This window comes from Erythrolamprus reginae, chromosome 2 (genome assembly GCF_031021105.1).
Source record: "Erythrolamprus reginae isolate rEryReg1 chromosome 2, rEryReg1.hap1, whole genome shotgun sequence".
Lineage (NCBI taxonomy): Eukaryota > Metazoa > Chordata > Lepidosauria > Squamata > Dipsadidae > Erythrolamprus > Erythrolamprus reginae.
Window position 1 is genome coordinate 171,990,189 of NC_091951.1, and position 13,041 is coordinate 172,003,229.

Sequence of the window (13,041 nt, forward strand, 5' to 3'; positions counted from 1 at the left end):
GCCTCACCATTTTTCAACACTTGTTCTGGACACAGGAAAGGTGGTGGCCAGTAAGCAGTGGTGGTGGTAGGCTTGAATTTTGGGGTGGAGGTGCACTGAGCGTGGGGCTGTTGGATGACAAACCCAATTCTGATTCAGGGCCCAGTTCAGTGGAAGAGAGTTCCCAAAATCCTAAAGATTTTGAATACAGTGTGAGCTAAAGTATTATTTAACAGCACCAGAGTTCGGGATTGTTAAACTGAACTTTAGTTCTAAAATGCTTACCTTTTAATTATTTGTAGAAAGTAGTCACTTTAAAAAAAAATAAATGAGGAAGTTAAACAACCAGAAAACATTGCATGTAACCTTGTGATAAATTCCTATGTGGTGTGAAAAATGTGAGGAGATATACAAAGGTCAAAATTTGAAAGGGACAGTTATATACCGTGTTTCCCCGAAAGTAAGACAGTGTCTTACTTTCTTTTTATCCCCAAAAGCCCCACTATGTCTTACTTTCGAGGTATGTCTTATATTGGAGCTTCCCTAGCGGTGACGGCGTGAGCTTTTGGGGCCCCGTGGGAGGGCACCGGCCACTGTTGATTCTAAGCGGCGCCGTTGTTGTCCTCACGGCGCAAAGCCATGCAGTCCTGAATCTCTCCCTTCTCCGGCCAGCAAAGTCTGCTGCCTAGGAAAGCAGCGCATTTGAAAAACGCGCATTTTAAAAGCGCGCCGCTTTCCCAGGCAGCCGGCTTGCTGGCCGGGGAAGCAAACGATCCGGGACTGTGTGGCTTTGCGCCGTGAGGACAACAACGGCGCCGTGGTGGCTTTCAAGCGCTGCCCTTCGTGGTGCCCTACCACCCGTTCCTGCAGACGCGGCGACGTATGCGCCGCTGCCTTGCACCTCGTTTCCTCTTCCCGCCTCTCAGGGCGCAGATCCCGGAGATTACGGGACTTCGCCGAAATCCGCGCTGCGAAGAACTTGGGGGATTTTAAACCAAGGGGGATTACAAATTATCAGCTTTGTTGGAGGGGTTTTTTTCCCCACGGAAGGCCAAGCTTGGAGGAAGCAACCGAGGGAAGGGGCCTCGCTGGCGTCAAAGGTACCGAAGAGGTGGGGACAACCTGAAAGACGGAGGGAGGGATAAGTAGAGTAGACGTGGGCAGGAGGCGACGCGCAGCTACGAGAGGGAGGCGGCAACCCCGTGTTTCCCCGAAAGTACGACATATGTCTTACTTTCGGGGTACGGCTTATATTAGCCGACCCCCCTGAAACCCCCGATACGTCTTACAATCGGGGGTGTCTTACTATCGGGGAAACACGGGTAGTCAGGAAAGTTCACAAGAATTCACAAGACTAGCACCTGGAAAAAAGTAAACTGGGTGCCATCAGACTAGGACGCTAGGCTGGCTGGAGAATTCTGGAGTTAAAGTCCACAAGTCTTAAAGTTGCCAAGCTGGAAGACTTCTGGACTAGGTAGTTACCACTACTACTAATTCTTCCTTTAAAACAATGATGCTCAACCTTTCTAATGCTGCGACCCCTTAATCCAGTTCTTCATGTTGTGGTGACCCCCAACCATAGGTCTAGCGCCAATTTTCCCAACAGAGCTCAAAGCTGATTGGCAGGACAGTCAGAGGGACACCCCCACTGTAAACGCCTGATTGGTTGGATTGTAAAAATATGTTCCAAGGTGCCAAAATAGAAGCTTTAGTTCCTAACACCAGGGGAAATTTCTCTTTTCTCGTGGTCTTAGACGACCCCTATGAAATGATCGTTCGACCCCCAAAGGGGTCCCGACCCCCAGGTTGAGAACCACTGCTTTAAAATATCTTTTTTTTTTAAAGGAAGGAAGATTGATATAGGTAGTCCTTGACTCACAACCACAATTGGATCCAGAATGTCCATCATTAAATGAGCCACGCCTAATTTTATGACCTTTTTCCTTCTCACGATCACTAACTAAATTGTTGCTGTGTAAGCAACTCAGGCTGCCGTTAAGCAAATCCGGCTTCTCCAGTTGAAACTGCTTGTTAAAAAAGCTGGGAAGGCAGCAAATGGAGATGACATGACTGGGAACAGAGCAACTATCATAAATAACAAGTGCCTGAATTTTCCATCACATGCAACTGTAAGGACCCTTTTTCAGGGCCGCTGTAACTTCAAGCAGCTGCTAAATGAATGGTTGAAGGTTGAGGATGGAAGAACACAGTTGAGGGAGAACGTAACTGGAATGTCGGGTGAACGTGGTGATGGTGATTGTACCATTAATGCTTTATACCACATTCAAACAAATGGAAATCACTACAACGTTCCTCTCTCGTATCATCAATATCTTTTGAATTAAAAACATAGGGATGTTAATACAGCTCCAGGATTATGTTAGCCATCTATACAAAATCAGGAAACAACCCTCAGAGTTCTGCTTCCCACAACATGGGCAACATCTGTACATTCTCAGCCAGCATAACCAAGGACCACCGTTCCTAAGAGAACTGTTGTTTGGCACATCTGGAGGGAATCTGACGACGAAGATATTAGAAAGCAGTCCACTGAGAAATTAAGAGTATCCTACAGGTCCAATATTCAGAAATCCCTGAGTTGTTAACGCCGGCACAAGCTGCTTATTCTATTTTAGAAACATAGAAGACTGACGGCAGAAAAAGAACTCGTGGTCCATCTAGTCTGCCCTTTCTGTATTTTATCTTAGGATGGATATATGTTTATCCCAGGCATGTTTGAATTCAGTTACTGTGGATTTACCAACCACGTCTGCTGGAAGTTTGTTCCAAGGATCTACTACTCTTTCAGTAAAATAATATTTTCTCACGTTGCTTTTGATCTTTCCCCCAACTAACTTCAGATTGTGCCCCCTTGTTCTTGTGCTCACTTTCCTATTAAAAACACTTCCCTCCTGAACCTTATTTAACCCTTTAACATATTTAAATGTTTCGATCATGTCCCCCCTTTTCCTTCTGTCCTCCAGACTATACAGATTGAGTTCATTTTGCTTCACCTTTGCAAGTTGGTTAATGAGAGAAGATTCATGGCTGCTCTGTAATGCATTCAAAAGTGTGTATCGTTGCACTAGGAGACCATAAATGACCACTCCAGTTAAATTAAATTTGACAAATTAGTTTCCTTTATCTGCCCCGGCAGGACCTTTATAGTGTTCCTTTTAATGTTGCATAATATCGGATGGTAACTATTTTTTCCATGCACGTTTAAACTCTCACATTTTTTTTTCTTGCATGTGAGAGACTCATGTTGAAAGGTTAATTTGGCTACATAGAATTGAGGTACACTGCTGCCAGCAAATCCCCATTCCCAAATTAGGGGGGGGGGAACCCTGCCCCAATGTCTTTTCCCATCAGCTTCCATTCTTTTCCCCTTTGTGTTAGCAAAAACTTCAGAAGAAAAGGATTTAGGGCTGTAGTGATTTCTGACAGTCTCAAAATGGGTGAACGGTGCAGTCAGGCGGTAGTGAAAGCAAGTAGGATGCTTGGCTGCATAGATAGAGGTATAACAAGCAGGAAGAGGGAGATTATGATCCAGCTATAAGGAATGCTGGTGAGACCACATTTGGAATACTGTGTTCAGTTCTGAAGACCTCACCTACAAAAAGATATTGACAAAATTGAACGGGTCCAAAGACGGGCTACAAGAATAGTGGAAGGTCTAAAGCATAAAACATATCAGGAAAGACTTAATGAACTCAATCAGTATAGTGGACAGAAGGAAAAGGGGGGACATGATCGAAATATTTAAATATGTTCAAGGGTTAAATAAGGTCCAGGAGGGAAGTGCTTTTAATAGGAAAGTGAACACAAGAACAAGGGGACACAATCTGAAGTTAGTTGGGGGAAAGATCAAAAGCAACATGAGAAAATATTTTACTGAAAGAGTAGTAGATCCTTGGAACAAACTTCCAGCAGATGTGGTAGATAAATCCACAGTAACTGAATTCAAACATGCCTGGGATAAACACATATCCATCCTAAGATAAAGTACAGAAAATAGTATAAGGGCAGACTAGATGGACCATGAGGTCTTTTTCTGCCGTCAGTCTTCTATGTTTCCTGTCCAGAAACCTGGCATTTAAATGATAGAAAACCAGCCTGAAGACCTTTGCAATCATTTCCTGAGATAAGCTGCTCTGCCATTACTTTAGTATACATGGTATATTTTAAACACATTTGAAATTATTATTTAAGAATAAGCAGTGAACATCGAAACTGTTGTTTAACTACACCTTAATGGAACAGTTAACTACTTCAGATATAAAGGGAAGAAATATTATGAACAGTTCTCTTGTATCTGTGAATTTTTCCTTGTTAAACCCCAGTTACCCAAGATATCTGAATCAGACTAAAGTAGTGGTAGAAAACCAGATGCTTGGGACTATGGCTCCTGTTGACTATGCTTTTTTGGGGAACAAATGAAGCTGAGAAACATCTAAAGAGTAACCAGTTTCTCCTTCATCTAATTTAAACAGTTCATGCTACAGATAGGAACCAAGATGTATTTGGGGATCCAGACTTATTTCTTGCCTTTGGGCATCTGGTTTGTTTTTTTTAAAAAAACTGCACCTCTGATTGGAATTTGCTATTATTTGAGGATACAGCATTTGTTTATATGGCACTAAACCATTGATGTCTGACCAGAATCAGTTCTAGTCTGTTCCCAACCCTAAACACACATCTAGGACTTACTGATCATCGCATCTGTACCCCAAAAAGGCACCAAATTATAATTTATAAAGAAGGCAGCTATGTAATCTTTTCTTGCCTTCCTTTACTGAGAAACAAAACTGAGTACACAGTTTCATTTTCTTCCATTGGTTAAAATACAGACAGAACCAAAACACTGGAAAGGAAGAACATGTACAGTATATAGACAAAGGATTAAGCTCTCTCATCCATACCTTTCCTCTGGCAAATTGTACTCCTGATTGTAAACCAGCTATCAAAAGCTGTTCAAGCCTGGCAACATTTTCTCTTTGGGAAGGGGGTTGTTCAGTTCAAAAGACCTCCAGAAGTTATAACAGATCTCAAAACCACTCTGAAGGCTTCTGGGTTGTGTGTACCACAATCCCTCAATAGGGAAGAATATATCTCTTCCTGGAACAATATGTTAAAAAGAAAAATCATACGAATGTTTCTACCAAAACAAAAAGCCCTTCATATACAGATTATCTTTCTGCCTAGCATAATTTTAAGAAACCCACTATACTAAATGATAGTAATGTTCACTCCCTTGGAGAGGTGGCATCAATTTAAGAGCAGGCTGTGTCCATGAAACATCAGCTTGAAAAATGGTGAATGCAGCTCTTTGTAAGATAGCGACCTACAGTATCTACATATTACATTGGCCAGATGATATCCACGCTCAAGCAATGTTCCCTTTCCATGACCTTTCCTGTTCCTGTTTCAGTGGCTTTTAAAAATGCTCTGTGATTCTTCATTATGAAAGAAAAGGGCTTGTCTGATTTTGCACTTTCTGCTTCTTAGCCGGTCATGCAAAACGTAGCTGAAGATGCAACTCTGTCCCAAACTGGTGTTCTTAATCTCTCTTTTTGATTAGCAATACAGTATAGCGGTTTAAAATGTGTATGTCAGGGTAGTTATCAGAGAACCTGACCAGAGCAGGAAGTGCTGTGAAAATGCTAAGAAGGAGTAGGAGTACAGGATGCAAAATCTATCCGTGCCAGATCAATTCTATAAATTACCCAGAATATTTGGACCTTTAGGGGGAAATATTCCACTCACTGAAACAACAATGAATAATTTGATACTAAATGCAAGTTTAACTCCAAAGTCCTTCCATCTTGTGATACTGGAAGAGTGAAATAGTAAATTTCTCTCAGAATAGGGTGGAAGGAAGGCTTGAAAGCCAAATTTGTATATTATATTGAGAAACCCTTTACACTACGTTGCCTTTGATGTGGGAGAAAACAATGTTGTTCCTGGTTCATGGCCTATTGTAAGGTAAGGAATGTATGAATGGTCAGAAAACAGATTCCCTCTCTAATCGCTGCTTCTATCAATTCAGACCTGGATTATATTGGAAATTCCATTTGCTGTCATATTAAGGGCTGGTTTCTTATAAAGACAAGGAGATCAGATTTAGAATCGGATAGAATAGAATAGAATAAGATTCAGAAGGGACCTTGGAGGTCTTCTAGTCCAACCCCCTGCTCAAGCAGGAAACTTTATACCATTTCAGACAAATGGTCATCCAATCTCTTCCTAGAAACTTCCAGTGTGTGAAGAATTCACAACTTCTGGAGGCAAGTTGTTCCACTAATTATGGTAATTGTTCTAACTGTCAGGAAATTTCTTCTTAGTTCTAAGTTTGTTAGTTCTATATTTGACAGGATGCTGTTTTCCTACAGGGAGACCATGTGCATCACATTTACTTCACTTTCTGTGGATCAAAGTAAGGAAAGATAAAGGCAGATTTGAATTGAGTTGAGTGTTTGGGGACTTCATGGATCCTTCCTTATTGATTCCGGGCAGTCATACAGAAGTGGTTTGCTATTGTCCTCTTCCAAAGAGGGGCTGTTATTGTTTTTAGGTACACAGAGCAACCTACAACCTTGCTATCTCTGGCCAATATCCTGTTCCAATATTAACCAGGTCTCAGTTTACAATATTTTGGAGATCGGCTAAGATCAGCCACATGCTACCACACAGCTGGGCAGCATGCCATAAGTATGCTGCAAACTGCTGCATGTGGAAAGAAGCTCTACGTGAATGCAAGCAGAGCTCACTTTCAGACTTTCAAGTGAATACATGGGGATCAAGGGAGAGAATGGGAAAGGCCACTTGGTGCTTCCTATCAGTTTCTTTCCAGTTCCAAATTCTCTATCCCAGGGGTCTGCAATCTGCGGCTCTGGAGCCCCATGTGGCTCTTTCATTCCTCTGCTTGCAGCTCCCTGTTGCTCAAAATATGTGATTTATTGAGTTTTTCAACCCATTTTTTTGGGGGGTGGGTGGCTTCAAAATGTTTTGTTGCATGCAGAAATAAAAGTGTTTTCTCTGCCACTGATTTCATAAATGCAACACACTGCAGGGTTTTTTTATATGTAGAATAAAGGTAAAAAATGATATATGCAGTATTATCTTCATTTTAGATGTCAAAAGAGTTTTGTGGCTCCCGGGGTTTTCTTTTCCTTGGGAAATGGGTCCAAACGGCTCTTTGAGTGTTTAAGGTGGCCGACCCCTGCTCTCTCCATTCACCTGAATGTCTGAACAAGACATGATGATGTCAATTTTCATTTTTTTGTTAAGCGACCAATCAGAATGACAATATTAAGCAATCTTTCAGGGTTTCTGCAGGATTTCATTTCTCTTCTGAGTCATGAATTTTAATTTCTAGGGTTACCGATGGTGGAGTTGATCCAGAACTGTGCTGTCACCTCTCATTAAAAGGCATTCCACATGGTTCATAAAAACGTATGCACTTTCCAAGGGAAGACAGTAGCATCACGGCTGACATTATTTATTCCAAACATTTTGGATTCTATGGAGTTTTCTTAAAAACCTTTTTTTCTGCCTTGCAAGAGATGTAGAAAACTCTGCACGCAAAGTGTTAACAGTCTCCCAAAGCCCACGATTCGGATCATGCATTTGCAAAAACCTGTTAATGTTAAAACTGCACTGCTTTAATATTAATAAATCCTCCTGACAAGCCTTTGTTTTGTTTAATGACCTTTTCCCTTTTAATCATTTTTGCAAACGCTTTTGATACTCTGATCCCTTCCTGTTTGGGGAAGCAAATGCTTGGCATTTCAAACCTTTCTTTGCCACAATGATCCTGAAGACTGAAATTTGTGATACATTTGAGACATGTGTAAATGGTACAAGCTAACAGCAGAAGTCAGCAGCGGATCGTTCAGAAAACATGTCTCCTTTCCCCCTGGATGATAAAGAATGTTAATTTTGCAGTCGATTCCAAGCTAAGTTACAAGGCAGGTCATAGCAGGTGAAGAAATCAATAGAAAAAGGTGACAAAATAATTTTAGAACAAGAGAAAAATATTTTGTCCCTCGATGAAATACTGGCAGCTTAGAAGCATTTTTCTCCACCCAGGATTGTACACAGTTGTGCTGTTGTGTTAAATCTTTCCAGCATGTTTTCGGTACAGTAAGGCAAGAATGTGTAAATTTCTGGAATGTGCTTTCTGAAATAATGATCGATAATATTTTGCAGCCTTAATCTCATTCTTTTTTCTATGCAGATGGCCCTCTACTTACGACTAAATCTGAAATTTATGTTGCTAAGTGCGACAGTTGTTAAGTGAATCATAGTTGTTGTGAAGTTGTTAAATGAATCTGGCTTCTCCATTGACTTTGCTTGCCGTAAGGTTGCAAAAGATGGTCACATGACCCCAGGACAGTGATGGTGAACTTTTTTTGGTTCGCATGCCAACAGGGAGTGTGTGGGTGTGCCAGCATGCGTACACATGCCCACATCCCTTCCCTTTCCCCACCCATGCCCTGCCCCTACGCACACACACAATCCCCCCGCACACACACATGTGCACAAGCCTCACTGAAGCCTGGGACGTTAAAAACCGGCCATACAGGCAAATCGGAAGTATGAAAAAAAATGTGCTTCCGGTTTTGCTGTTGCGCTGTTCTATGCACTCCGCGGCTTCAGGCAATTTCTCTGGACCCTCCAAAGTGCAAAAAACAGCACAAAAGCAAACCTGAAGTGCGTTTTCCAAACTTTTGTTTTGTCTGTTGGGTGGGGTTTTTTGCACTCCGAAGGATTCTGGAAAGCTTCCCTGAAACATTCGGAGGGCAAAACGGCCTTTCCCAAGGCCCAAAGCCAGTTGGCCAGTACACGCATGCACGCTGGAGCTGACACAGGGTGAAGTCTCGCATGTCCTCTGATATAGCTCTGCGTGCCAACTGTGGCACACATTTGAATTTTGTTTGTGTGACCATGGGGATGCTGCAACAGTCATAAGTGTGAAGAATGGTCATATAAGTACTTTATTCAGTGTTATTGTAACTTCAAACAATGCTTAAATGAACTGTTGTAAGTCCAGGACTACCAATATACTTTGCACGGACATCATCAAATGCTTTCAGCTTCCAAAAATGTACAAATAGAAACATCAAATTGGGATTCGCCAGGAAAACTCATTTAAGATTAATAGGCTGCCAGCCCAGAAATTTATCTCATCTTTTTACACTTTACAATTTTAAATATCTACCTAAGATACCGTTCTCTTTTTTGCCAAAGTTGCGGACCGTGATTCCAAAAACCATTTGCTATACAAATGTACTAGCTGGGCATCCAGAATTGTTTAACACACAACATACTGTACTGTGGTTTGCGACAGCTTGTCCTCAACTTACAATAGTTCATTTAGTGACTGTTCTAAATTATAATGCTACCGAAAAAAGTGACCTATGACCATTTTTCACACTTACGACCATTGCAGCATCCCTATGGTCATATGATCAAAATTTAGATGCTTGGCATCTGGTTCATATTTAGGACAGTTGAAGTGTCCTGGGGTCCTATATTTGCCTTTTGCAACCTTCTGACAAGCAAAATCAATGGGGAAGCCAGATTCACTTAACAAGGCTGTTACTAACTTAACAAGTGTAATTATTCACTTAAGAACTATGGCAAGAAAAGATCATAAAATGGGGTTGAACTCATTCACTTAGCAACAGAAATTTTGGGCTCAGTTGTGGTCATATGTCAAGGACTACCTGTATATGTCTTCACACAAAAGGGAACCTCCCTCCAACCAATCTGCAATTTAACTGCAACAAACTGCCCCAGAACCGAACTCAACATAGACAAAAGCACAGTGAGGGACTACCTGAGGGAACTCAACGAATACAAATCACCAGAGCCAGACGGACTTCACCCCAAAGTCCTAAAAGAATTGGCAGACACCATAGCGGAACCACTCCTCCTCATCTACCAAATATCCTGGATCACTGGAGACCTACCGGAGGACTGGAAGCGAGCTGACGTAGTCCCCATCCACAAAAAAGGCAAAAAGACCGACCCAGGTAACTACAGACCAATCAGTCTGACCTCTATACCTGGAAAAATACTGGAGAAAATAATCAAAAAACAACTTACCCACTTCCTAGAAACAAACAAGATCATATCCAATAGCCAGCACGGATTCATCAGAAACAAATCATGCCAAACCAATCTCATATCATTTTTCAACACCATAACCAAGTCAGTTGACCAACGCAACTCAGTGGACCTCATATACTTGGACTTCAGTAAGGCTTTCGATAAAGTCGACCACAATCTCCTAATCCACAAACTAGAAAAAAATGGAGTAGATTACTACACATGTAGATGGATAAACAGTTGGCTGACCAACCGCACCCAACGAGTTGTCCTCAACGGCACCAAATCCACATGGAAAAAAGTAGACAGTGGAGTACCACAGGGCTCTGTCCTGGGTCCTGTACTCTTTAACATCTTCATGAACGACCTGGATGAGGGAATAAAAGGGGAACTAATAAAATTTGCAGATGACACCAAGCTGGCGGGGGTAGCCAACACCCTTGAGGACAGGCTCAGAGTACAAGAAGACCTAGACAGACTATCACAGTGGGCCTATACCAACAAAATGAGGTTCAACACCGACAAATGCAGAGTCCTCCACCTCGGCAAAAAGAACCCTAGACATATATACAGCCTGGGAGATACCCCACTCAGCAGTAGTGACTGCGAAAGAGATCTTGGAGTCTTGGTGGACAATCAACTAAACATGAGTCAGCAATGTGCAGCAGCAGCCAAAAAAGCCAACTCAATCCTAAGCTGCATCAACAGAGGAATACGCTCCAAGACCAGGGAAGTACTAATACCACTCTACTATGCCCTGGTCAGACCCCACCTGGAGTACTGCATCCAATTTTGGTCACCTCACTACAAAAAAGACATCGAAACTCTGGAGAAGGTGCAAAAAAGAGCAACCAAAATGATTAGGGGACTCGAAACCAAGACTTACGAAGAGAGATTGAGAGAACTGGGCATGGACAGCCTAGAAAAAAGAAGGTCTAGAGGGGACATGATAGCAGTTTACAGATACTTGAGGGGTTGCCACGGTGAGGAGGGGGTCTCTTTATTCCCCAGGGCACCAGAGGGCCGGACGAGGAACAATGGTTGGAAGCTGACCAAGGAGAGATTCAACCTGGAAATAAGGAAGAACTTCCTGACGGTCAGAGCGATCAACCAATGGAACTGCCTGCCAGGGGAGGTGGTGAACTCCCCAACTCTGGACACCTTCAAGAGGAGATTGGACTTCCATTTGGCTGGGGTGCTGTAGGGTTTCCTGCTCAGGCAGGGGGTTGGACTCGATGACCTAACGGTCCCTTTCAACTCTATTAATAAATAAATAAATGTAATGCGGTCTCTGGAACTTATTGAAATATGTGCTCGTAATTTCAGGTTTATCTGCCATGCAGGATTGGCATTTCCAGGTTGCTTTACTAGAATCCAAAGATATATTGATAATCTGAAAAGCAGGGGAGAGTGGATCAAAGAAGGACAGGTGAGAAAATGTGCATCCTGCCACATCACCTATATACTTGTGTTGGGCATTGGGACATAAATATGTGATGATGAGATTTGCATCATGATGTCACCATGCAAATTCAATCATTTCTCAGGTAACCATGCCTGCTGACAGATGGCTGGGATTTTGTAACTTCTTGTTAAAGGAGAAAGACCTTCAGCTGTTAGGTATGGTCTCATGGTTTAAGCATCCTGCAAGCCAAGGTTTCAGAAAGAGGACAAACCAGGGCTATCCCTGAAATCTAGAGCTGGCAACTCATGTCATTATATGTTTGGGTTCGTACAATCGGCTGAACGAGGGATTCTCAAGCTATTTTTAATAATAAGATCTAAAATAACCCCAAAAAGTGTGTGACACTCCCCTAAATTATCAGAGTTAGGATTGAACAAGAAATTACCACATTTTTCAGAGTATAAGATAGAGCAGTGTTTCCCAACCTTGGCAACTTGGAGATATCTGGACTTCAACTCTCAGAATTCCCCAGCCAGCGTTTGCTGGCTGGGGAATTCTGGAACTTGAAGTCCAAATATCTCCAAGTTGCCAAGGTTGGGAAACACTGATATAGAGTATAAGATGGACCTTAGTTTTTGGGAAGGAACATGGGAGGAAAAAATCTACCTACCAGGTATTCATCTGGCTAGCGTCCTTTGTCTGGTCAGCTTCATTATTCACATTATTTTATCCCCTGGTTAGGGTTGAAAAAAATATTCTCCAGAGGAAGTTGGAATGAAAACAAGCCTGCAAAGACTTAGGGGCTGGAAAAAAAAGCTTCTTCAGAGGGAGCATGAATGAAAAAGTCCTGGAAGCCAGGAAGATTGTTAGCACCTCATTAGGGCTGAAAACCCTTTTTTGGAGCCAGTAGCAATGAAAACAAGCCTGCAAGGCAGGAAGAGCTGGGAACATCATTAGCACCTCATTAGGGCTGGGGTGGGAAAGCTTCAAAAAAGCTACATTCAGAGTATAAGATGCTCCCAAATTTTCAGCCTCTTTTAGGGGAAGTTTTAATACAGGTAGTCTCCGCCTTACGACGAGGATCCGTTCCCACGGTCCATCGTAAGCCGAGTTTGGTGTAAGTCGGAATATTTTGATTTACACGAATATTCCAATTTACGTGGCGGCGGCAGCTTCTTCAAGGAACCAACAGCCGGCGAAGCCTCCTGCTGAATGTTCGGGCAAGGGGATCTCCGCAGTGGGCGGCCTCGGAGGTTACAGCAACGCAGCGGCGAGAAGGACCGGCTTCAAGGGACCAACAGCTGGTCCTTCTCGGTGCTGCATTGCTGTAGCCTCCGAGGCTGCCCACCACGGAGATCCCCTTGCCCGAACGGAGGCGGTGGCGGCGGCAGCCTCGGAGGCTGCAGCAACGCAACACTGAAAAGGACCGGCTGTTGGTTCCTTGAAGCCGCCGCCCCCTCCAGGCAAGGAAATCTCTGCGGGGTCTCCAAAGCTGCTGCCCACCGCGGAGATCCCTTTGCCCAAACGGAGGCGGTGGTGAC